At 46.9% G+C, this 22,835-nt stretch overlaps 1 protein-coding gene and 1 long non-coding RNA gene across 6 annotated transcripts in view; one reads left to right on the forward strand and one right to left on the reverse strand.

Annotated features, from left to right (window-relative positions):
- The window catches only part of FTO (FTO alpha-ketoglutarate dependent dioxygenase), a 394,888-nt gene that overhangs the window by 120,171 nt on the left and 251,882 nt on the right, over positions 1-22,835 (reverse strand). The gene's annotated exons all lie outside the window — the stretch shown is intronic.
- LOC147573463 (uncharacterized) lies at positions 797-15,270 on the forward strand. 2 transcript variants are annotated; one of them, XR_015244791.1, is made up of 2 exons: positions 797-1,351; positions 14,895-15,270. It is a non-coding gene; the product is annotated as an uncharacterized LOC147573463 (long non-coding RNA). The 2 variants fall into 2 exon arrangements; XR_015244792.1 differs by having other exon boundaries at positions 797-1,274.

Raw genomic sequence — 22,835 nt, forward strand, 5'->3', positions numbered from 1 at the left:
CCCCAGATCCCTGTAAAGTTTAGTTATGAATTCCCAACATCTTATAGGTGAGAGGAAAACTGAGAGATAAGTGAGGTTGTTTTTAGTTTTGTTTGTTTGCTTGTTTGTTTGTTTTTGGTTCAAGGCCTCATTGCGAGCCAGAATCATTCAATGTTGCAACTGTAATGATCCTTAGGGGAGAATTAAGAAGCCTCCAGTTTGGGAGCACCTGGGTGGCTCAGTTGGTTGGGCATCCAACTTCGGCTCAGGTCGTGATCTTGCAATCTGTGAGTTCAAGCCCTGCGTTGGGCTCTGCGCTGACAGCTCAGAGCCTGGAGCCTGCTTCGAATTCTGTGTCTCCCTCTCTCTCTGTCCCTCCCCTGCTCACTCTCTCTCTCTCTCTCTCTCTCTCTCTCTCTCTCTCTCAGAGATAAATAAACATTGAAAAAAAACTTTTTAAAAAAGAAGCCTCCAGTTTGGAGATCAACTGGTGTTCTGTTTGACCAAATAGGGCCCACAGGTCTACATATCTTTATAAAAATATCTGAGTTTCTGAAGGCACCTGGGTGGCTCAGTCAGTCAGGCATCTGACTGTCGATTTTGGCTCAAGTCACGATCTCATGGTTCGTGAGTGCAAGCCCAAGTCCTGCTCTGTGCTGACAGTACGGAACCTGCTTGGGATTCTCTCTCCCTCTCTCCGCCCCTCCTCTGTGCTTATGCACACACGCATATGTGCGCACACTCTCACTCTCTCTCAAAATAAATAAACAAATTTTAAAAATATATCTGAATTTCAGCCTTTCCTTGAAACCGTAGCAACACTGGGCCCACATCCTGCGGGGAAGCAACTGGCTCACCAATTAAATAAAGCATGCACTCCACAGTTCACCACCAGTGCATTTCACTCCTTATACGTATGTTTTATACACAGCAAAACACATGGATCTTAAAAGTACAAGTTCAATGAGTTCTGTAAAAGATATACACGCCTACGTAACAGTCACCCGACCTCACAGTTCTCTCGTGTTCCTTTCCAGTTACTACCCCTCTTCCTTGCTCTTTCCTTCTTACTCATCTTTGTCGCCTGCGTTTGGACTTGAAATTCCTCTTCGGATTATAAACAGGGAAGCCAAACCCTCCGGAAAGGCGGAGCCAGGAGTACAGTAAAGGCTTCCTTCCAACTTCTGGTCTTTAATACTACCCTTAAAACAAAGTCTTTCCAACCTGTTGCCCAAGGGTCGACCCGAAAGAAAATGCCAAGATCTCCTCATCACAGGCGTTGACGAGACACCAGGGTAGGTCAACAATTAACGCTGGTGACTTCACTCCGAATGGATCAGATTTGGAAGCGGCAAGTAGGTAGCAAATGGGAGTAAGTTTAGACGGAGACGTTTCTGGGAGAGTAACTGTGACCTAGATTTGATCAAGTTTACTCCCTGCAGAGGCGGTGGGACTGCTCTATCCCCACCAAAGGGAGAGCATCTGGGGTCAGCCTCCCGCTGTGCAACCTTGCCATTATTAAACTCTGAAATGGCAGGAGCCCAGCGGCAAAAATAACCTCTGCTCTCTGTGCCAGGCCACCTGCTTCTCGTCTAGGGCTGATGATCTTTGTTTAGGAGGCTAAGTGCCATATGGGATCCTGGATCCTTATTTGGAAAAAAAAAAAAAAAAAAGAGAGAGATGTATGAAATTAAGCCTGAGTGCATGTCTGTGTGGAGCTGACTCCGTTAACCACCTTGGTTCTCCATTAACCACCTTGGTTAATTAAGTTCCCAGCTGAGGGTAAGGTATGAGGAAAAATAGAGATAAAGTCTATTCCCACTTTTATATTTAAGAGGTCACAATATCCTCAGAGCCAAAGCAAGCAATTCCACATGGCCTTAAAGTGGCCAGTGCATACTGGTATCTCAAGTACCCCATTATGAGAACCTCCCTGTGCTCTCCGTGCACACCAAGGCATAAAACTCCAACTTCCTAAAAGTGTGCACCTACTTCCCGAGAAAGAGCCAGCTCAGAGGGACAGGGGTACCCGGAAGGCAGAGAAGACTTCCTATGCAGTATACGCAGGCCAGGGCAACCACACTGGCTTTTTTTCACTAGGACAGGAGTCTGTAGCTAATGAGAAAACATTATAGCTGAAACTAACCAATGAAAATAATCTGGTTCAGCACCGACGTTTTATAAGCGAAGAAGGCGGGGGGGGGGGGGGGGCAGAGAGGTGCGCTGGTTAATAACAACAATTTATTACACGTCCTGAATTTTAATACCCACCTCAAGTTAAGGTACACATGACACCATTTCAGTTCCATGCCATCCCTGCGGGTAAAGCGAAGGAACTCTATTTTGCAGCTGAAGAGACTGAGAGGTTGAGGAACAAAAAACTCACTTTAGTTCAGAAAAACAAAGTATGACACTGGACAAACACTGCATCTCTCTGAGCTGTGGTGTCCTTACCTATACGGGTAAAAGAACATTTCCTATCTAAGAGGAGGGTGACGAAGACACAATAATCTATCAAGAATGCTAAGAGGTATTTCAGCACTCGGTAAGTTCTTGTTGTTAAGCTACTATTAAACAGAGGGCACAGCCAATAATAGAACCCCTGTGTCCGTATCAATGGCTCGTGCCTTTGCTGTTAGACCACGCTACAAGAAACCCGGATTGGGTACCATCTACACCATAGTTAGAACAGGCACCAGGCACAGTGGGGAAGGAGGGACGGGGGAGGGACAGGGGTCGGGGGAGGCGATGGACAAAAACCATCTAGGACGTGGAGATTAGCGGTTACAAAGAAATGGCATAAGGTAATCACCATCCAAATTTGTGACTGTATTTCACAGAATGGTGCGGATGAGATTTTATTAGATGTCTCTGCCAAAAACGTACTGGCAGATACAGCCCTGAGCTTGTGGTTCACCAGACGCACAAGAGCCCCTCTTCAGGAAGGGGATCCTGCGCGGGCCCTGGCCCAATTCCAAGTTAATGCACGGTAAAAAGTAGCAGCTGCAGCAATCCTGAGATAGGGGGTCCCCTGGAGGAGGGCCTTGCTAGGGAGGCGCTTCCTAAATTACCTATCAATTGTTAACAGAGAGAACTTTAAAAACGCACACACACGTAAAAAGCAAGCAAAACCTCAACAAAATTTAGCCTCAGTGAATACAGATGTTATGAGACTAAATATAATCAGTCAACGGATTTATGGGCACATCTCAAATATATGTAAATTCAAAAAAGGACGGGAGCCCAATTTTCACCTACCGATACGGGGGTGGATCTTACAAGATAATAATGCTGGCAAGGATACACCGACAGCTCGCATACTCGTATTTTCCTGAATGCAGTGTAAATCGGTACAATGCTTTTGGAAAGCGGGCTGGCTATATATGCCGAAAGCCATAACAACTTTCCTATCTTTTGAATTAGCAATCCTTCGGGTTCTAAGGAAATCATCCCAAACAGGGAAAAAGTGCTACGAGTAAATGTGTAATTGCAACACTGCTTACCATGCTGTCAGAGCAAAAGCAACCTAAATGTCCAGCAATCGGGGAACGATTTTGCATACCGCAATACATTTCCCTGACTGCGCCGCGGCCATTATACATTATATAAGGAAACTGCCTATAATGGTAGGTGGAAAAAACGCAGGCTCCTAGGATTACAACTGTTTTAAAGCATGCATATAAAATATATACGCACTAGACAGAGACTCAAAGGGAAATACCCCCAAATATTAATCACGGAGGCTGAGTTTCCTTTTATTTCACGAAACTGTTTCCACATTGTCAGCTTATCGTCCGGAATATCCCCGCTCTGACAACGTTACTGGACTGTGTACGTCCGTGTGTGCAAACCGGCAGTCCGCAAAGCACATCTTTCCTACAGATGAGCTTTCTCTGGCCTGTACTGCTTTGAAACAGTGAAACATCTGCCAGCGCCAGCAAGTTTCACATCCACAGCTTCTGCCGGCGAATCAGAGGATCGGAAACAGGTCCGCAAAGTGGTGACGGGCTGGCGTTGAGAAGCAACGGCCCTCGCAGGCGGTGGAGGCGCTGCTGCCGTCACGCCTGCTGGCTCAACACCCGAGCCTGCCTCACGCTCTCGTGCCACCTGCCCGGTTCCTCGTCTGTGTGATCACGAGGGGGAGAAAGGAAAAAAAAAAAAAAAAAAAAGGATGGTGGAGAATGACATCTGACGTGATTCTTCTTCGGAAGGTGAATGGCTGCATATTCAAGCTGACCTTCGGTCTGGACTCTTCCACCCCCAGAATATCATGCACCAATCCACTACTCTCCCGGTCCCGGCACAGCCCATTCCAGGTCTTTCCTACAACAAAAGGACGGTGTGGCCCATCTCGTCCCCTCTACCCTGGAAGTGGTCCTGGGTCAACGGTCTCTGCTGGTGCAATCTTTCCTCGAAGCTAGGCCCCGACAAGGCCCTGGCCACCCTCCTCCTCCGTGCCTGGCAGAACCGGAGGCTGACCGCTGTTAGATAGCCCTTCGGGGCCGCATGACCCTAGCTGCCCTTCCACATTCCAAATCCAAACCATTTTCTGGGCTTCTTGAGACTGAGATCCAGCAGGTTAAGGGAGGTGTCTTCTATGAGCTGACAGAACTCTGGCTCCGTTTGCTGTGGGCAGATGTTTGCATGATTCTTTTCCCAGGGGCAGGGGGTATAGGAACAGAGACCGTGTAGCAGCAAAGTGGAGACGTGGCACTGGAGGACAGGAGCACCGTCATTATCCGCCGCGGAAAGACACAGTGGATGAGACTGGGAGCTCGCTACGTGTAAATCTCCCCCAGGAAAGTCACAAACCACCCCGAATACTGCATGTTACGTTCACTCACATACGCCTTTGCAAAAGGCTACAGTCTTGGTAGACGAATTAACTAGAAAGCAAGCAAAACACAACACAAAACAAAACACCCCATGTCCTACATGTCTGATCTACAGCAAAGGCTGAATGACAGACTGGGCTGTGGACCTTTAGCCGACACCGGAACTCCAGGCTGAGCGTCCTTAATGGTTTCCTCAAGCTTGCAAAACTGTTCTCTGGGCAAGAGAGAAGATTTATTTCACATAAAGGACAAATGCTGTCCCTTAATTAACAACATCTATCTCTGGGACAAGCACATCAGGTACACAATACAGAAGATTCTTTTAATATAAAGGACAGATGGTCCTCCGCTCCTGGGACTTTGAAGGCTGCCCCAGAAAAACCCACAATTTTAAAAGGCTTTGAGAATCCTCTGAGGAGAGCCAGTCAGGAGACAAGAACGCTTCGCTGCCCCATTTACAAAGTAAACCAGAAAGGGTCTCACAACCGTTCAGAACCACTTGAAGAGCCGGAGAAAGCCGAGGGAGGAAAATGATAACGTTCGCCTGGCCCTTAGGTCGTGGCGTGAAAGGTTCCTTTCCTCTCGGCCTGAGAGGCACCATATGAAAAGGGGTTTTAATGCGAAGTCCTGACTAACACATGGGGGCTCCGTGACCACCTAACGACGGAGCAAAACAAAACTCTCAAACATCCTCTTTATGCTAATCTCGACGAACGTCCAACTGGGACATTTCCACCCAGCTGGGCACCAGCTTTGCTGGGTAAGAGGAGGGTAGCATGAAGTCCCGGCTTGAGGAGAACGTCTCTCCTTTTATGGTTCTCATTAATCTGACTCAACCCACACATGTGTTGGTACAAGATTCCTACAGCATGTGTTGTACCTGCCTAACTGGGTGCTAACATTATAAACCACACATCAACACTTCTTGCCCGAGTGTTAATGTCTATTAATGTCCTGCTGGGGAAAAAGGCTCCTAGAGCCTGCCCAGAGCCACAGTTCAAGACCGTCTGCCGCAAGTTCCAGTCTTGGGGTGTTTGGCTGGCATATTTAATTACGGGGCTTTCTGAAGGGGTGGGGGGAGGCGGTAGTAGGGTGTTGTGCTTGGGTTTCTCAATCTCAGGTTGCTGAGATGACCTTCACACCAGAAGCTAAAACAGCCCCAGAGACCTGAAGGAATGGAGGAGCGAGGACTCAAGCACGGGGACTCTGGCTGCTGCCACCCCAGATACCAAATTAGGCGTTCCAGAACCTCTGCTGCGCTGTGATGTTTTGTAACCCAGTGACATAGGGACGGAGAGGCCTTGCCGATGTCACCGCGAGTCGGCCCGCCTGCACGCTTTCTATATGGCCTGTGAAGGGGTGGACGTTTGCCCCCAGCCGTGTCGATTCTGTTACCAAGAGCACGTATGATGTGCTTGTGTGTGCGATACACGTGTCACTGACAGAGCGGAAGGAAGCCCACACCGTGCATTCGTTTTGCACAAAATGCAGAGAGTGCTTACGACCGTGTGAACACACACACATACACACACGCATACTTATTAACAGTAAAATAACCAGATGACGGTTTTATATACATCGTGTGCACCTTTCCTCAAGCTCTGCTCGGCATCCCACAGATTGCGTTCCTACGCCACACAAGGCCATCCCCGCAAATAAAAATAAATAAATAGAAAAGAAAAGAAAAGAAGACGTACACACAAGCACAACCGTCAAAACTGGATTTGCCCTTCTCTAAATTAATCCAATTATTCAAATGTCAGTTATATCTGTCACAGCCTGGCTCCTTGGGCCGAACCAAACTGTTAAAAATTAAAACTGTTTTACTTCGTTTAGTCTTTCTGCCTTTTTAGTGTAAAATCCACGGTCTCGACAAAAAGTTGTGGGATTTGACACCCAGCGCAACACAACCCTATTGCTGTCGTCCATGCATAATTCACTTTGGAAGTACGCGCTTGCTTTAAAACATCACTAAAATATACATGTAACATATGCTAATTTCACTGCGTTGGCTTGTAAGCTCTCGCCACTAGGTTATATGTAAACTTCGCCAAGTGCATACACTGTACATAAAGGGATTATAAATGAAAGGAAATATCTCTGTCCCTAGCTCTCTGTCTCCAGCCTTGGCCAAACTGACAGCCCCAAATCCCAGCACCATCTAACATGCCCTTCCCGTGGAGAAGACAGCCTGTTCTCAGAGTCTTAATTACATCCCAGCTGACTGCCCAGCATTGCCAAAATCAGGCAACAAACGCTGGCCCTTCACTCACAATATGGTCTGCTAAACAGACTCCTGGTCACACAGAAAGAAACTTTCACAACGTGGAGAAATAAAGGGACAAGCAGGAGATCAAGGGAGAGCATAAATAGTAACCTAGGGGATGGAAGAGAGAGAAACAATTCATCCCCACCACGTAAGAGAAGGAGAAAAAGGGGCGGGGGGGGGGGGAGAGAAAAACCTTCTCTTCCCAGAATCCTCAGGCACCACCGCGCGGCAGAATTTTAACAAAGCTATCCTTATTACAATGAAATCAAAGCCCTGCTCCTCCAGCCAAGTACCGCTGCTCCTCAAGATGGGCTACTGATACTAAGATTCAGTAGATTAATGACTGTGAAGTAAGCCTCACCCACCCCACACAGATCAGGCCATTATAATTACAGGAGAACAGCGTGCAACATTCTACCATTGCAAATGGTATCATATGTTTTCCTGGCTGGTTTGGGGGGAAGGATTTAGCTCATTTGACATGGGCAGAAGTTACCAGTGCCTCACGCTCACATCCACCTGTCCCTCATAGTTACATACGTAAAGTTAAGTTTCTTTCTGTTTGTGATTACATCACATGTAAGTAACAGCAGGTCGCCAAACTTAAGAGGCTGTTGTTGGCTTGCACCGATTCTAAATAGAGGCTAGTGGCATATGCACTTACTTTAGGGAGCTCTGGAAGGCAACTGTTCTCCCGAGCTAAGAGAAATCAAGATCAACAAAAGATCTGCACAGACTGCTAATAACCAGAGAGATGTGCCCTATGTATTAAAATGCTGTACCCTGGGGCGCCTGGGTGGCGCAGTCGGTTAAGCGTCCGTCACGATCTCGCGGTCCGTGAGTTCGAGCCCCGCGTCGGGCTCTGGGCTGATGGCTCAGAGTCTGGAGCCTGTTTCCGATTCTGTGTCTCCCTCTCTCTCTGCCCCACCCCCGTTCATGCTCTGTCTCTCTCTGTCCCAAAAATAAATAAACGTTGAAAAAAAAAATTTTTTTAAATAAAATGCTGTACCCTGACGAGACAAACAGGAGAGTCAAATAGGAGCCCCCAATCAGAAGGTGCAAAGGCAGGTGGTAGAAATTTTACACGTTGACTTTAGTATTGACGCTGTGTTTGCGGGGGTAACGTTTATTCAACACAATGGGAACAGTGCCCACTGGCATTCTGTCGTATAGCGACCGCAGCTGATTTGCAATCAAGCTGCTTCTCACATGGGCAACTCTACGTGTCATGCTCCAAGAAGAGCGGGGCGATGGATTTGGTTCTTTTAACGATGGCAAAGGAGCCTCCTGAACAAGGCCAGGCCAGCTAGCTAGTTAAACAGGGAAAATAACTCAGACATGATCAGCATAATTTACAAAGCACTTAAACATATTTCCTCGTGAAGTTTTAAGATTATAATGTAAGGTTGGTATTCTTCTGATTTTACACAAGAGGGAACTGAAAGGTCAGAGAAGTGAAGCGGCCCATTGAAGATAGGAGGGTTTTGGGCGACAGGAGTCATAGTTTTCCCACTGCCCCAGGCTGTTGCTCCAGAAAACACAGAGGGACGACAGCATGGAGGTAACTTGAGTATTTCACATGTAGGGAGCTGGAGAATCAAGAGAACACAGGTATCTCACATGACAGTAAGAGTAGGGATCCGTAGGCACACCTTCAAGCAGGTGGCAAAGACGCCGGGGTGTTAAGAATGCAATTTCTGGTGGGACCTCCCCTCTTGCCCAACACAGCTGCCCGTGAGGAGGGGGGAGTTGTAAGGAGGGAAAAAAGCGCATCAAAGTTAAATACTACTGTCGAGTACCACCACGGATTCCCTCGGTAAAAGAAGCTGATGCCCTCATCCCGATGATTTGGTGGCCCGTGATGGGACGATTTATCAAAGGGGGTCATTATACAGAAATAGCATAACAACAAGGACACTTCTACAGCTGCTGTGGCAAATAATTCTGAGACTCGAACTGTTTATTGGGCTTCTGTTTGTCTGTTTGCAGTCTTAACCGTTGGAAAACTCTTAGTTGAAAAACCAGTTTCATTGTAACGTAATCTGAGTTCGGCAGGACTTGGCCAGAAATCATAATCCAATGCCTCATGTGCAGCCCTAAAATTAAATCTTCATACCACTTTATTCTTTGGACTGATGTGAGGCTGTAAGACAAGACAGCAAACGATGCAGTATACCTTAACAGCGCGGAGTAACAGCTATCTTAATGATTCATTATTTTCTGTGAAACTTCAATAATGAAGATTTGGAATCCTTTTCCATTACAGAAACAGACGACACTCAAATTGCATCTTGAGAAGTGATACCAAACATCCTTTGGGGATAAATTCACTGCAATTTGAAGTCTGGGAAGGCAACCAAGATATATAATGGAAAGAACACGGACACATTGAACATGTGCTTAAACAAGAGATTAAAAAAACAACAACAAAAAACCCAACTTTAAAATCCCAGCCAATGAAAAGGGTCTCAAATTATGCTGAGAAGGCACTGCTTGCTCACCAGCAATCTACATAAACAACTAATAAAGGAAAAGAAAACATTTGTTGTCTTCTGGTTCCCTTAAAGGTAACGCTTCCTCAAGGTGTGGTACCAGGGGTTGGCAAACTACGGCCTGCAGGCCAAATCCTGCCACCTGTTCTAGTAAATAAAGTTTTATTGGAACACAGCCACACTTCTTCGTTTACATATGGTCTATGGTGGCTTTTGTGCTAGAAGAGCAGAGCAGTTGTGACAGAGACTGTGTGGCCCACAGGGCCTAAAATATTTACCGTCTGGCCCTTTTCCAGAAGAAGTTTACCAACCCCTGGTCTAGACGAAGACCTACTATGACCCATGAGTCAGCGAACTCAACCAATTCCAAGTAATTCACCCTTATGGAAACTGGTTTAAATTTAGCTTTTGAGAAGTATACTTTGTTTTACATCCCGGCAGGGTTTACTTTTCACAGCAGTGAACAAAAGCCTAGCATCGGGACAAAAGCCTATCAGGAACAACTGAGGAATTTTAGCCATCTGCTTGGAGTTCCTTGCTGAAAGTTCTACTGCTTTCCAAGATGAGAGCAACTGATCTCACAGAGACCCAAACCCAAAACTTGGTACCGTGGCTCTAGCCAGCAACAGCCCCAGGTTTGAGTCCCAGCTTCTAAAACTATGTATAAAACATTCCGTGGGAACCGCCACTTTCGCTTCTGGGGGCCCACTGTCTTCCTTGGTGAGGACACACTCTACCTCAATGAATTACGGAGAACGAGACAGAAGGTTACAGTGGGTACAAGGCACTTAATGCAAGGTCTGACTCTCTAAATGTGAGCCTAAGAGAAGGAAGGAATTATTTCAGGATTTGCAGGAGAAACTTTCAGGAGTCCGTCCTTTCTACGCATTACTCTCACCTCACCCAAACATTTGCCATCTTAAGAATCTTTTTACTATACTGACCTGGCTATAGGTGTACGAATACCCAGTACCACCGAGAAGGGTCACTGTTTTCCTTTATTTTTGCCTTTTGAGAGCCCAAATCTCCGTCATCCTCTCCGCTGTCTCCATCCTAGGGATCTCCCAAATTCTGACTCCTATTTTACATATAGTGTTATAATGGCCGGTTGCCAAACACACTCTTGTCCAGGCTCATTTGCTGAGGTCACCACCCTGTTCTCCACGCAATCCCACAGCAAATGAGTCAAACAATCTACGCCCTAACAGTAACTCAACGTATAGAAAACACGAAGTCCAGGTAAGATTTGGAGAGAAGCGCTTACGGCTCATGCTGGTGAAATCCAGAGGCAGAAATATGATGGAGAATGCGTGCGTGAGTGCGTGCTGGGTCTGAAATGCACACGTGCAGTTATTATGTAACAAGTTTTACCTGTGTTACTGTGGTATCTTCCCGATCTTCAAATACCAACGACAAGAATGAATGTGCTTTTGTTTGAAGGACCTCTGGGAGCAAGTCAATGTATGCTTGTGAATCTATTGTTTAAAGATACCTAAAACGGCTGTGAATTTCATGATTTCAAAAAATGCAAGACAGATTAGTCTTGGTTCAGTTTTGAAGAAAAGGCTGGTTTTTCTTACTGGATTTGAGAGTAGGGAAATAAATCTCCCAGGATTTAAAAACATATTCTATACTTGATACTCTATACATATTCTCTACCCTTCATATATAAATGAAAGACTAATCTTTCGTTTTCTCGGTGGGCAAAGAAAATACAGATTTCTCATTTTGAACTTTGCTATAAATTACAGTAATTCAATTTCAACAGATTGGAGTTTTCAAAGTATCTTATTAGCAAATTAGCGTGAAGGCCTCTGAGTATAGAAAGTAATGCAGACCACCATACGTTCAGTATGTTGCAGATCCCACAAACTCTATGGACTTCAACTTGCGATGCAAATCCTCCACCATCGACAGTCCGATACTAGCCATTGGCATTCAAAGCACAGATGTCCACAGCGGCAAAGAAAGTACCTGAGTAGGACTTTCGGATGATTCCTCGCAGGCTTCCAGGGGTCCTCACATCAGGGGACCGTGAACCAGTCGGGAGACCGCCCAGGTATGGTGGGGGGGAGGGGGGTCAAAGGATGGCGCGAGCATTGGCGCACGCCCTGTGTCTATCTTCCTTTACTTGGAGGTTTGAGCTTCTCACAGTTGCTTCTCATCAAAATACAGACGAGAGCCTGTCAAAGCTTCCTAATGTGCACAGGAACAAAGCCTTTGGATTCTAAAGGTGAGAGTATGCCCCTGACGTTGAAGGAGTTCTGCGATGGCTGCCAGGTGTGGTCTTCAGATAGAAATGGAAGCGACCGCATCGGTGGGGTCACCTTCCCCCAGAGCGTTCGCTTGAAGGCGAGCATAGTGTTTGCACCACCAGCCAGACCCGAATTCTCGCTCTGGATCCCGCCTGGAGCCTTCACCGTCAGTACTGACCAGAAGCTAAGCAGACAGGTGAATGCTGCAAAAGACATGCTTTCCCATGCTGTCTGCTACAAGCTTCCTGAGGCTGCTCTCTCCTCCGAATATGGTTCATATGTTATTCTGGAAAGTCTCCAAATCCCCAAACTCGAGGATGAGACCTGGTGAAGGAGGTTAACAGAAATGAGGAGACAGTGAACGGTAACCGGCAGTGAGGCCCAGTGATCTCAGCCTCCGGGAGGCCGAGAGGCTTCAAACCCGTGACATACATATTCAATGGGCTCTCAGTGAAGTGGTGCATTCGAGAACTACCACACAGAGCGGTGGCTTCCAAAGGGGCCCTGTGGGAAGTCTTATTTCACACTGCCCGCTTGCCTAAGCCTGTGCAATGCAGGAGACTCACCGCTCTACCAAGGATGTGTCATGGGTCAAACAGACTGATCACTGTCAGCGCTGGTCATCGTCACCGAATTCCCCAGGGCCAGTCCCAACATATGCTGACTGAATTAGTACCCAAAGTAGATTTCAAAGCAGATTTCAGGTAAAGCTGATAAAAGCCTGCCCAGACCTCAAAGTGGAATGTCCCTGATAATAATGAAACACAAGCCAGTGTGTCTGGCTAGCAAAATCTGTCTTCCCCGCCTCGAACAGAAGTTGGAATCTACCCTGGAAGAATGCACAATAGGACTCCCGTGAATTGGCTCCAAGAATTTAATACCTGTTGCAATTTTCTCCAATTTAGGATCTGAAATAATAACACAGACAGCAATTACCATAAAGAAAAACTTCAGGTGCAACAGCATTAGTTCAACAGCTGGGATCAAGTGTCGGCCCGGGATAACAAATTTCATTCATTTTATCTCCAGCGCTGGAGACATGCTGCTACCAGCTGTAATAGTCAGGAATGTCTGTTGGCTAAATGACTCCGCAGAGCTAGTCAAGTGAGGGCGGCCCGCGACAGTTTAATTGGGCTGCTTGCTAGAACTCTATCTGGGGGCTATAAGCAGTGGACTATAAACAAGCAGAAAGCTGTGCTCGATGCTGAGCAGAGCAGCCTGCAGGAGGAAAGAAAAAAAAGGAGGGCGTCTGATGGCAGGAGCTCTCACTGACATTGGCGTCAGGTTGGCTACAGGTGAACTGAAGCAGTGTGCTGCAGCTGCAAAAGGAAGGCGGGGTTAAGAGAGCAATCATTGATCTTGTATTGATTTCCGGACACCGTGTCCTAGATCCGCTCCCAGATAGAACGACGGGTTTTGGTTTTGTGCTTGCAAGAGACAGAAATGACTAGCACCAGCCCTCCTGTTTCCTCCTGTTTTCTGATCGTATTTCCTTTAGAGACCTGCCACCCGTAGATTTTTTTTTTTTCCTTCTTCCCCAGACGGGGAAATCCAAACAAGTTTATCACTGCAGAGAGATTGGGAGAGGGAGAGAGAGAGAGAGAGAGAGAGAGAGAGAGAGAGGGCTAGGGGCTGGTTAATCAGCCATTTGTCTCTGCTGCTCTGGATCTGGGAGTCAAGGGGTCGAAACCGAGCACAATTGGGCCCTTTGGTTTTATCTCAGGTAACCCCCCGTCTCTGGTAATTGAACCCATTCCTCGCGGTCAAGGTTCCTGTCACTCACATTCAATGTCTGTCATTGCTGAGAAACGCTTCATGTCATATTACACTGACAGAACCACTGCAGAAAGCCTGGCAAGATTCCCCCAGCACCAGAGGTAAGACAATGGGAACCTCTTTCAGACCAGTGATGTTTAACATTTTATGTGCTGACACTGTGTCTGTAAGCACGATATAATGAAAGTCTAGTAAACGGGAGATGAAAATTCATCCTCTCCCTCCTTCGGGGGCTGCCAGGCAATATCAGAAATAAAACAAGTTGGCAACTCCAACGATACCCGCCGCCCCAGGGCCACGGCAGGCGTTTTCCGAGGCCGGCACGTGCGTTCACGCACGGACACGCGCACCGACGTGCACACACGTCCCCGGTTGTGTGGGACGTGGCTTGCGTCCCAAAAAAGAAAAAAAAAAAAAAATCCCTCACTTCTCCCTCGGCAGGGCATGAGTCACTGTCACAGGGTCGCTAACCTCAGAAATCAAACCGTCCTCTGAACGGGCTCTGACGCTCTCCGGCCATGAAAGGCGGAGAGAAGAGACGGCCCGAGAGCGCCTCCGACAAAGAATGGCTCCACCGTCCTGTCTGGAAGTGACACGACGAGTTCTGAGTCTGCGTGTGCCTCCGACGGCTGCCCGGGGGCACAGAGTCTGCTCCTGAGGACCATCGACTCCTGACCTTCAAAGCCTTCAACGTACTCTTCCAGCAGCATCCTCCGTTTCCTCCAAGCGGCTCGCGGGGAAGTCCCCACGTTGTGCGCCCATTCACACTTCGCTGGTCCTCGCCCCCCATCCCGTCCCCTGCACTTCTCCCTTCCCTTTGGGCAGCCTTTCCTCCGCTCCCTCCTCCTTCGGGGCCAGCTCACACACCGCCTGCTCCACGATGTGGCTCTGAGTCCCCTTAGCTGTCCGCAGGGCTCTTCGCGGTCAAGAGCGTGGGCTCCAGAATTACACCGGGGGGAAGGGTGGGGGGGGGAACCCGAGACCGAATCCTCGCTCGGGCACTTTGGCAAGTTTGTAAACTGTGCCTCCACTTCCTCAGCCATAAAATGGGGTGAACAGTCGTGTCTGCCTCACAGGGCTGCCGTGAGGAGTAAATGACACAGCCCAGAATACCAGTTACGATGGTTCCCTGGCTAATGGAACGGTGCCCAGGACATAGTAACTGCTCACTAAGTGCCTGCTACAGTGACAGTAATAAAATAATAATATGATTAGTGCTATTCGCATTCTCAAATCACCCTGTTTATATTAATAATATGACATCTCTCTCTCTTTGTTTTTGCTTTAGGGTGACTGCTTTCCACGGCTCTCTTCTCCTTGGCATCGAGCAGTGGGCATCAGCACGCCCCCCCCCCCCCACCCCGAGAATCTGTCAGAAATGTGAACTGTCCAGAGGAAGGCCGGCAGTCTGAGTTTCACACGCCCACAAGGTGATCCTAACATGGGTTCCGTGGATGGCGGGCGGCAGACGGCAGAGGGCTTGGCCTTGGGGACCTGACTTCCTGCTCTGGAATCCCAGCTCCTCTGCCTCCGGGCCCCCGTGTCCCTGCGAAAGTTACTCAACATCTCTTTGCCTTGCTTTTTCTCCTGTTAAAATTAGGGGATAATTAAAAAAAAAAAAAAACAACAAAAAAACCACATTGTAATAGTTGAGTTAATTCACGTTAAGCACTTCAAAAAGTACCTGGCACGGAGAAGCACTCAATAAAGCCTTAGCTAGTACTGTAATTATTTGGGATTAACTGAGTAAATAATACATGAGAAGCACCTGAGTGCTTATTAAAAGTTCAATGAAGAGTTTTTATTAGCAGTCGTATTTATCTGATTTCAAGCCTCCTGAGGGCAGAGGGCCCTGCCTTCCTGATCCATAACCCCCTGGAGCTCACCCCTGTGCCGTAAACAGGTGGCTCTGAAAAACGATCTGCTACCTGGGCCTCTGTGGTAGATCCAGAGACCCAGGCGTCAGGCCGGGCACTTGTTTGGGGTTAGTGCCTTTGTTGGCCGGAAGGCAGAGAAACAGGGATGATTCACTTTGGCTTCCGCAGCTTTCCTGAGGCCACCAGTCCGTGGGCCGACTGTCTTTTTTGCACGGATCTCTCCTCCCCAGTTCCAAGGCTGCTTTCGCTAAAGGTCACACGCCCCAAGCCTAGTAACTTTGGATTTAAAAATCATCTTGACTTGATATTTTAGAGGGAACATGGCAGGCTTAGTGAGTTTAATCTCTCTCTCTCTCTTTTAATACACCGGGGGTGGGACACCTTTTAACCTACCTGACAAAGCTTTAAAAAAGCTTCAGCTTCGGAACTGACTGCAGCCTGAAGCAGAATGTAAAGGCCGGCCGGGAGCTTTCCACGCTGGAGGGGGGCAATCCCACAAAGAGGCACGATCGCTCGGCACTCCTCTGGCATAAACCAAACCATATTCACAAATTCATCTCCCTCTATACCCCCTCCCTGGAGAAAATCAAAATTGGCGGAGGAAAAGAAACCGCTCGCCTGCCAGTGGCTGGCCGCCTTTGAAGGGTCTGCTTCACTGACCTCTTCAAATAGCCACGTAGGCACAACACCAAGAGTATTAAAAAGCTGGTTTTGCAGCAGAGGAATGAACTAACCTGTTTGGGAGGAGTTTCCCCCTTAGACGAGGTGATAAATAATAAATGTTGCCTGTCACTGTATTAGGAGAGACCATGCTACCCACAGTTACTATAAAAGAGCTAGTCTGTACAGGCACACAGCCAGTCATATAGCTAATCCAGTAGTCAAAACCGTAAATATTACGTCTATAGGAAGGTCTGCTATTTACCCAATAGAAGATAGGATTCCGGCAAACACATGATTCCAAGCTTGCCGCCATTAGCAGGAAATAGTCTCTAAGTGTCTAAACAGGCATTTCTAATGACCCTGACAGCAAAAAGAATGTAGTGTTTGCTTTTTTTTTTTAAATATTACATTTAAATCTAGTGGACAAATTCCATGACCTTGATGACTGTTTCTACCGTGGTTCCGTGTAACAACAGGTTACTGACGATGCGAGATTTTTTTTCCTACTTCTAGCAGTAGAAATTTAGGGGACAAGAGAATTGAGTAAGCTATCTTTAGATTGATCCATGGGAGCGACATCAGGTAAACCCAGGTAAGAGGGACAGAAGCTGAAACCACGGCGGCATAAAAATAATTCACGTGTCTCTCCAAGGCATTGTCACTATTAAATCAGTCACGGTACTACGTCAAATACAATCCCTGCGCCACGGCCACAGGCCCCATTCCCGCCACTATTCCCACTCTAGAGCAGATCCTGGAAAGAGTCGATACCGCCCAGCTCCCCACACGGTCCACTGGGAACTGTTTTTTGGAGCCCCACACTTCAGACAGCACGGTTTCAGATCTCAAAGCGCCACACTCTCAAGAATACGAATGGATCCTATTCGCCAAACCAAGTGGGGAAAGCACACCGCAAAGATATTTCTAATGCTGAAATTTACATTGCCAAATGTGCCTGTCAAATCGCGGTTTAATTACCTTGGCCCCCATGCCTCTTATAATCACCTGTCATTAGCAACAATGCTTGCATCTGTTTACGCGTCTGTCAGATGCCAGCCCAGCTGAAGCCAGGGGAGGAGAAGACCTCTAGTGGGAGATGGCCTCCGTTGAAAAAAGGTCACCTTAAAGTTGACCCATCTCCATCCAGGGCCATCCCTCAAAAGACAACCTAAGGAGAAGACCCCTGGAGCAAACATCTGAATGGTACAGAAGCAAATTTCAGCCAGGCTTGTTTGGAGATTCCAAGACCAGAGAGGAAAATGTTGTGGGGGGGGGGGGCGGCTCGTGGGTGTGTTACGCCTCCTCTCATGACACTTCTGCTTTTGCCTCCAGGAAGTAACCCTACATTCCAATGGTTTTGGGGTCTTCCCGCCCCTGGTGTCCTCCTCAACCCTGCAAGGTCGCACCCGGCCCCTTCTTCTTCCATGAATGCTCCTTTCCTCTGCCTGGGGCTAGGTCTGGTGTTCCTGCCACTTGGTAGCTGCACTGCCTCCTCTATTGGAGCTGATTTTCTCCCCAAGACGGGCTTCATGATAGGCCACGTGCTCTCTAGAGTCCTCTTGCTTCCCCACATCCCTCAAAACAAACACAGATCCTTTGGTTTTGACATTTTAGCACATCAACCGGGTATGGAGATATAGGGCTATTCAAAAGCCTATAATAATTTTTTAAATGTTTATTTATTTTGAGAGAGAGAGAGAGGCAGAGAGAGGGAGAGAGAGAGGGAGGCAGAGAGAGAGAGGGAGAGAGAGAATCCCAAGCAGGGTCAGCACTGTCAGCACAGAGTCCAACGTGGGGCTTGATCTCATAAACCATGAGATCACGACCTGAGCCACGATCAAGAGTCGGACGCTCAAGTGACTATGCCACCCAGGTGCCCCAGAAGCCTGCGTGATATCGTTAGTTAGCGGGTATCCTCGTCACCACCCACCCATTTTTCATGCTAGTGGGGAGTCAGACACAACTTAGGGACCCTTAAGATTAATGCCAGACTCCAATCTCAATAAAGTTCCCAGATGATGCTTCGAAGTGGCCACGTGCAGATGGAAATACAAGAAACTTTCTTACTAACCCTGCCGGAGAAAGCGATAACCAGGGCACATTAAGGTTCTGCCCTAAAATGAGGCCCACGGAGGATTCGGGAATGAACCAGTTTCTACAAAACATCTCTTCTACCCTCATTTGTGCTTCCTGCTCTCACTCCCGCCCAACCAGCCTTCCTCAGTACGTTCAACATGAGCCTCTGTCTTTGCCCACTAACAACGTGAGCCCGGCTTTAACCGATGTCCCCACCATGTCGCTTCTGGCTCAGCAGCCTGTGGGCTCCACTGTGAAGGCTGCAGGGAGGCCCGGTTGGACACGCTGGCCCAGCTGGAACGGTGGGGCCTCTTTACTCCACTTTCTGAAACTTAGAGACTTGTAGCCCTTTCTCTAACCTGTAACCATACCAGGGCCCTTCCTGAACGGCCTTCTCGGGAGTTCTGCCCTTCAATTTAGGGCAGCCGATACCTCCCTTTCACCTTCTCTTCTATTTGACGTTAACCTCCCTTTCACCTTCTCTTCTATTTGACGTTAACCTTCCTTTCACCTTCTCTTCTATTTGACGTTAACCTTCATGGATCGGTATATTCAATGACAGCCATCGCATGAACCCATGTTTTGGGGCTGGCCAAGGTGCATCACCTTACCTTAAATGACAAGGTAACGTCGTTTTGTTCTAGGAGAGGATTCCAAACCCTCTCCACATGCTGGGGTAGGTTTAGGGGGGAAAAAAAACCGTGCTTGTTTTCTTTTTTTTTTTTTTTTTTAAATTTTTTTTTCTTCAACGTTTATTTATTTTTGGGACAGAGAGAGACAGAGCATGAACGGGGGAGGGGCAGAGAGAGAGGGAGACACAGAATCGGAAACAGGCTCCAGGCTCTGAGCCATCAGCCCAGAGCCTGACGCGGGGCTCGAACTCACGGACCGCGAGATCGTGACCTGGCTGAAGTCGGACGCTTAACCGACTGCGCCACCCAGGCGCCCCCCGTGCTTGTTTTCAAATGCAAAGAATGGTGGGGCTGCAGACTGCCATGTTTCTAATATGCATCTTAAAAGAAGATTATTTCTTTTCCCTGCGGAGACATCAGAGAACACTGAGTTTCCCCCACCAACTCTAGTTACTAACTCTTCTCTTTTAAGATGTGGTCACGTAGAGCCGTTCTCCCCCTCTGCCCCTTGTCTCTTTTGTATTTCAAAATGGGGAGTAGAAAACGGTGAACCTTCTTCCTATGTGTCAACAACCTGTGAACACCTCTTCCTTGACAAGCCTCAGAGCCAGCTCCCGGGCACTGCCCTTTGTGCAGGACTCCAGCCTCCATTACTGAGTTTAAAGCTATGGACGAAGAAAACAAAAATGCACTTATTCTACGGATGTGCGTTGGGGGCAGCTACTCGAGGGCATTTTACTAGTTCAAGATGGTGAAAGAAATCAGCCATAGCTGGCACCACCACACGTTGTTTCAGGAAAAAAATGCACTGTGGAGAACTGACACTGTACTTATAATTTTAAAAGATTTGCTCATTTAAACCAACCGGCAGTATTTTCTGCCACATAATGGAGAAATTCACGGGATGCCGGGCCCCCTCATGGCTTCTGTGGCCATAAAAGCCCCTTCATGCTGGATTTTTTATATTTGGTAAATTAATAGTTTACTGTTCCAAGATTCCTACGTGTTTATATTATTGCTTCTCGAACATAAAAGTTTGCAGTTGTTATGGAAACATATGGTAACATTTGCTGCTAAATTTTAAATGCATTTTCTACCCCTGTTACACACCTGAAATGAAGCCAAAAACCCTCTTTGCTTTACATTAGACTGAAATCCAAACTGGTCTGGGTGACTATAAATGGTTACTGTTTGTCTTGGCTCCTACCTGTATCAGATTTAGGCTGAGGAATCTTAGGGAAGAAATTACACGGGATAAAATGGATATTTCAAAATTACAAGGCCTACAATTCCAGTGGCTCCAAATATCAGCTTTCTGTTTCATCTCAGCCTGCCAGAAAGAACATGGTGGGGCTGCAGAATAAAAGACCGACAACATTTACTCTCCAGAGCCAAATGCTTCTTGTTTTGATTATAGTGGTGGAGGAGACTTGCGAATCCTGATCAGTTTAAGTCTTGTTAGCAAATTAGATGGTTGTAGATTACAATGGTGTGAGACACGAGTTGTACCCCCTCGGCTTCAGCTGGAAATGACAGAAGTATAAATTCTTTCAACCCATTTTGTTCTGCAATTTTCTTCTTTGAGCGCCTCACAATTCTCCAGTAATTGTTCGTGATGACTTTTGGCCCATGGGGAGGCTGGCTTGGAAACATGCACCGGACAGGTTGTCTAAGTGGCCCAATTACCCATTTCTCCATACCTTAACGCCTTACCCAAGTCAGGCTTCCTTGTGCAATGGAGCTAGTCATAAATACTACTGAAGAAAACGAAGCAATTTGGCTTAGAAAAATATCAGATGAGAAAGACAGATGCGAATGCTTGCCTGCTTGAGCATTTTTCTGGGACTTTCAATCAAGATAAACCAAGAGTCAGGAGACAGCTTCAAATGTGTGCCTTTGGTCTTGCTCTGGGACCTGGGAGACCTAACTCCCACCTATGTCGTGGTCTGTGGGCCATGTTCTTTTATTCATCTCAGAGCATTTGTTACGAGTTGCAATTAGTTTTCAGAGGTTAACTCTCTGTCTTTTCTTTCTGGGAATATAACCTTGCTATTTGCTAAAGAGGTTCACTTACGTTTCAGACAAGAGTAAACACTCTTCTATATATTTGAAGTGACTAGGGAAAAGAATTATGGTGCTTTTCTAAGTGCAGAAATATAGAAGTTGCCGAAGATTTTGTGCATTTCTCACTATCCAGAGAGGTCCCTGGACAGTAAGTGTCAATTCTGCAATTCTGCCCTCGTAGTACATATTTGGAGGGTTCTGTGGCAGTGACTGAAAAAAATACGATGATACTCTCCCTGCCTCCCTGACTTTTTTCATCAACTCGAATAAAGGATTTCAAATTCTAAGGCATCTGTTCTAGTATACATCCAGGATGCTCTCTAAGGAAGCCAGAATATAGTCACAGCAGGGCCTGAGGCAGGTCAGAGCCCTCAGAGCACATGGATGGTTACTGCATTATTAGATTATGCATGAGTATATGTAATATATACGAATAATATAAATACAAATACTCTGTTATTTATATACATAAATAATATGTATACTCTCACACGCAGTGTTGTATGTTTTCATGTTGCTCCACCCTTCTGCTTCGTCTTTGGAGGGCAGACAGAAGGTGACATTTCTCAACCCATCGAGATGTAGAAAAATGCAGTGATTAAAAAGTGGACACAAGACCCTCACTGCCGGGGCTCAAGTCCTAGTTCGGTCACTTACAACCTTTCTGTTATTGTTGGTAAATTCCCTAGCCTTCCTGGGTCCTATGTACCTTAACTGTGAAGTGGAAATGAAAGTGGCACTTCCTTCCTTGGGTTGGCACGAAGAGTAAATAAAGACACGTGGGTAAAACACTTAGAGGACGACCTGGCATACAATGAAGATGCACTGAGGTTAGCTGCTATTATTAATTAGGATGATGATCATCTTCTTCATAATCATGAGCATGATGATTGTAAAACACAGGATTCCTGACCCCTTTGGTTTGTAAGGCCAGTGCTTCCTAAACCTTTGATGATGCGATCCACCGTCATGATTCGTGGCGACAGCCACGGACCACTTACATTGTACGTCTAGCATTTTTCTTTAAAACAACTTAAAAAAAATTTTTTTTTAACCCCAAAACTTAAAGACCAACTTCACTCTTGTCCTCAACAATCTCACCTGAGAACCATGGATCCAAATGCTGATTATGCTTTTCTAATCTAAAGCAAAATACATTACCCTTAAACTTAAAACATGTTCGTGCGGGTATGACAAAATCATCGTGTGCGCCCTCAGTGCATGGGTTTTACGCTCCAGGAGCGTCTGAGCTAGGCCTTGGCACGTGTCAGGAGGGCCTACCAGGAGGCATTTTTAGACTCAACACACACCCGCCGCCCACGACTCTCTGCGTGGACAATACGCAGCCTTGTCAAGAGACCGAACTTGCGTGACCGTCACTAGGCTTACTTTCACTTAGCACATACTCAGGTCTGAATTCTGTCTTGGTGCTAAAGGACTGAAAACCATTCCCTTTCATTAGCCTAAGTTCCTAGTAATGGGAGCGTCGTGTTGTGGGGAGACTACAGACAGGGGGCGGCCCTTGTGAACGAAAAAAATGCCACTATACGCAGAGGTCTCGCCCCATCTCTTGCAGACCGGATTAAATGTATTCTGAGCCCTGCGTGAACCCATTTTCATGTGATACAGTCGGTACAAGAAAAGATTAATTACTTAGGAAAAACAAGCTAACATCTCTACAGCAAATATATCATCGCCATAGAGCACGGGACATAGAGGTTTGCGCCTGCATCATTAGCTCAGCTGTAATAAATGAGACGCTCTATGTGATGTATAATATGGTAAAGAAAACACAGCTGTTTGCTTCTGTAGGGACGTGCATAGGTGCCCTGCACCTGAGTCTGCAAACACTTAATAAGCCCTCAACAACAAAGCTGCGTCACTCAGAACCGCGATTCCTGAAAACCATTATCCATG

Source organism: Puma concolor, chromosome E2 (assembly GCF_028749965.1).
Source record: "Puma concolor isolate L17-30 chromosome E2, mPumCon1.1.hap2, whole genome shotgun sequence".
Classification (NCBI taxonomy): domain Eukaryota; kingdom Metazoa; phylum Chordata; class Mammalia; order Carnivora; family Felidae; genus Puma; species Puma concolor.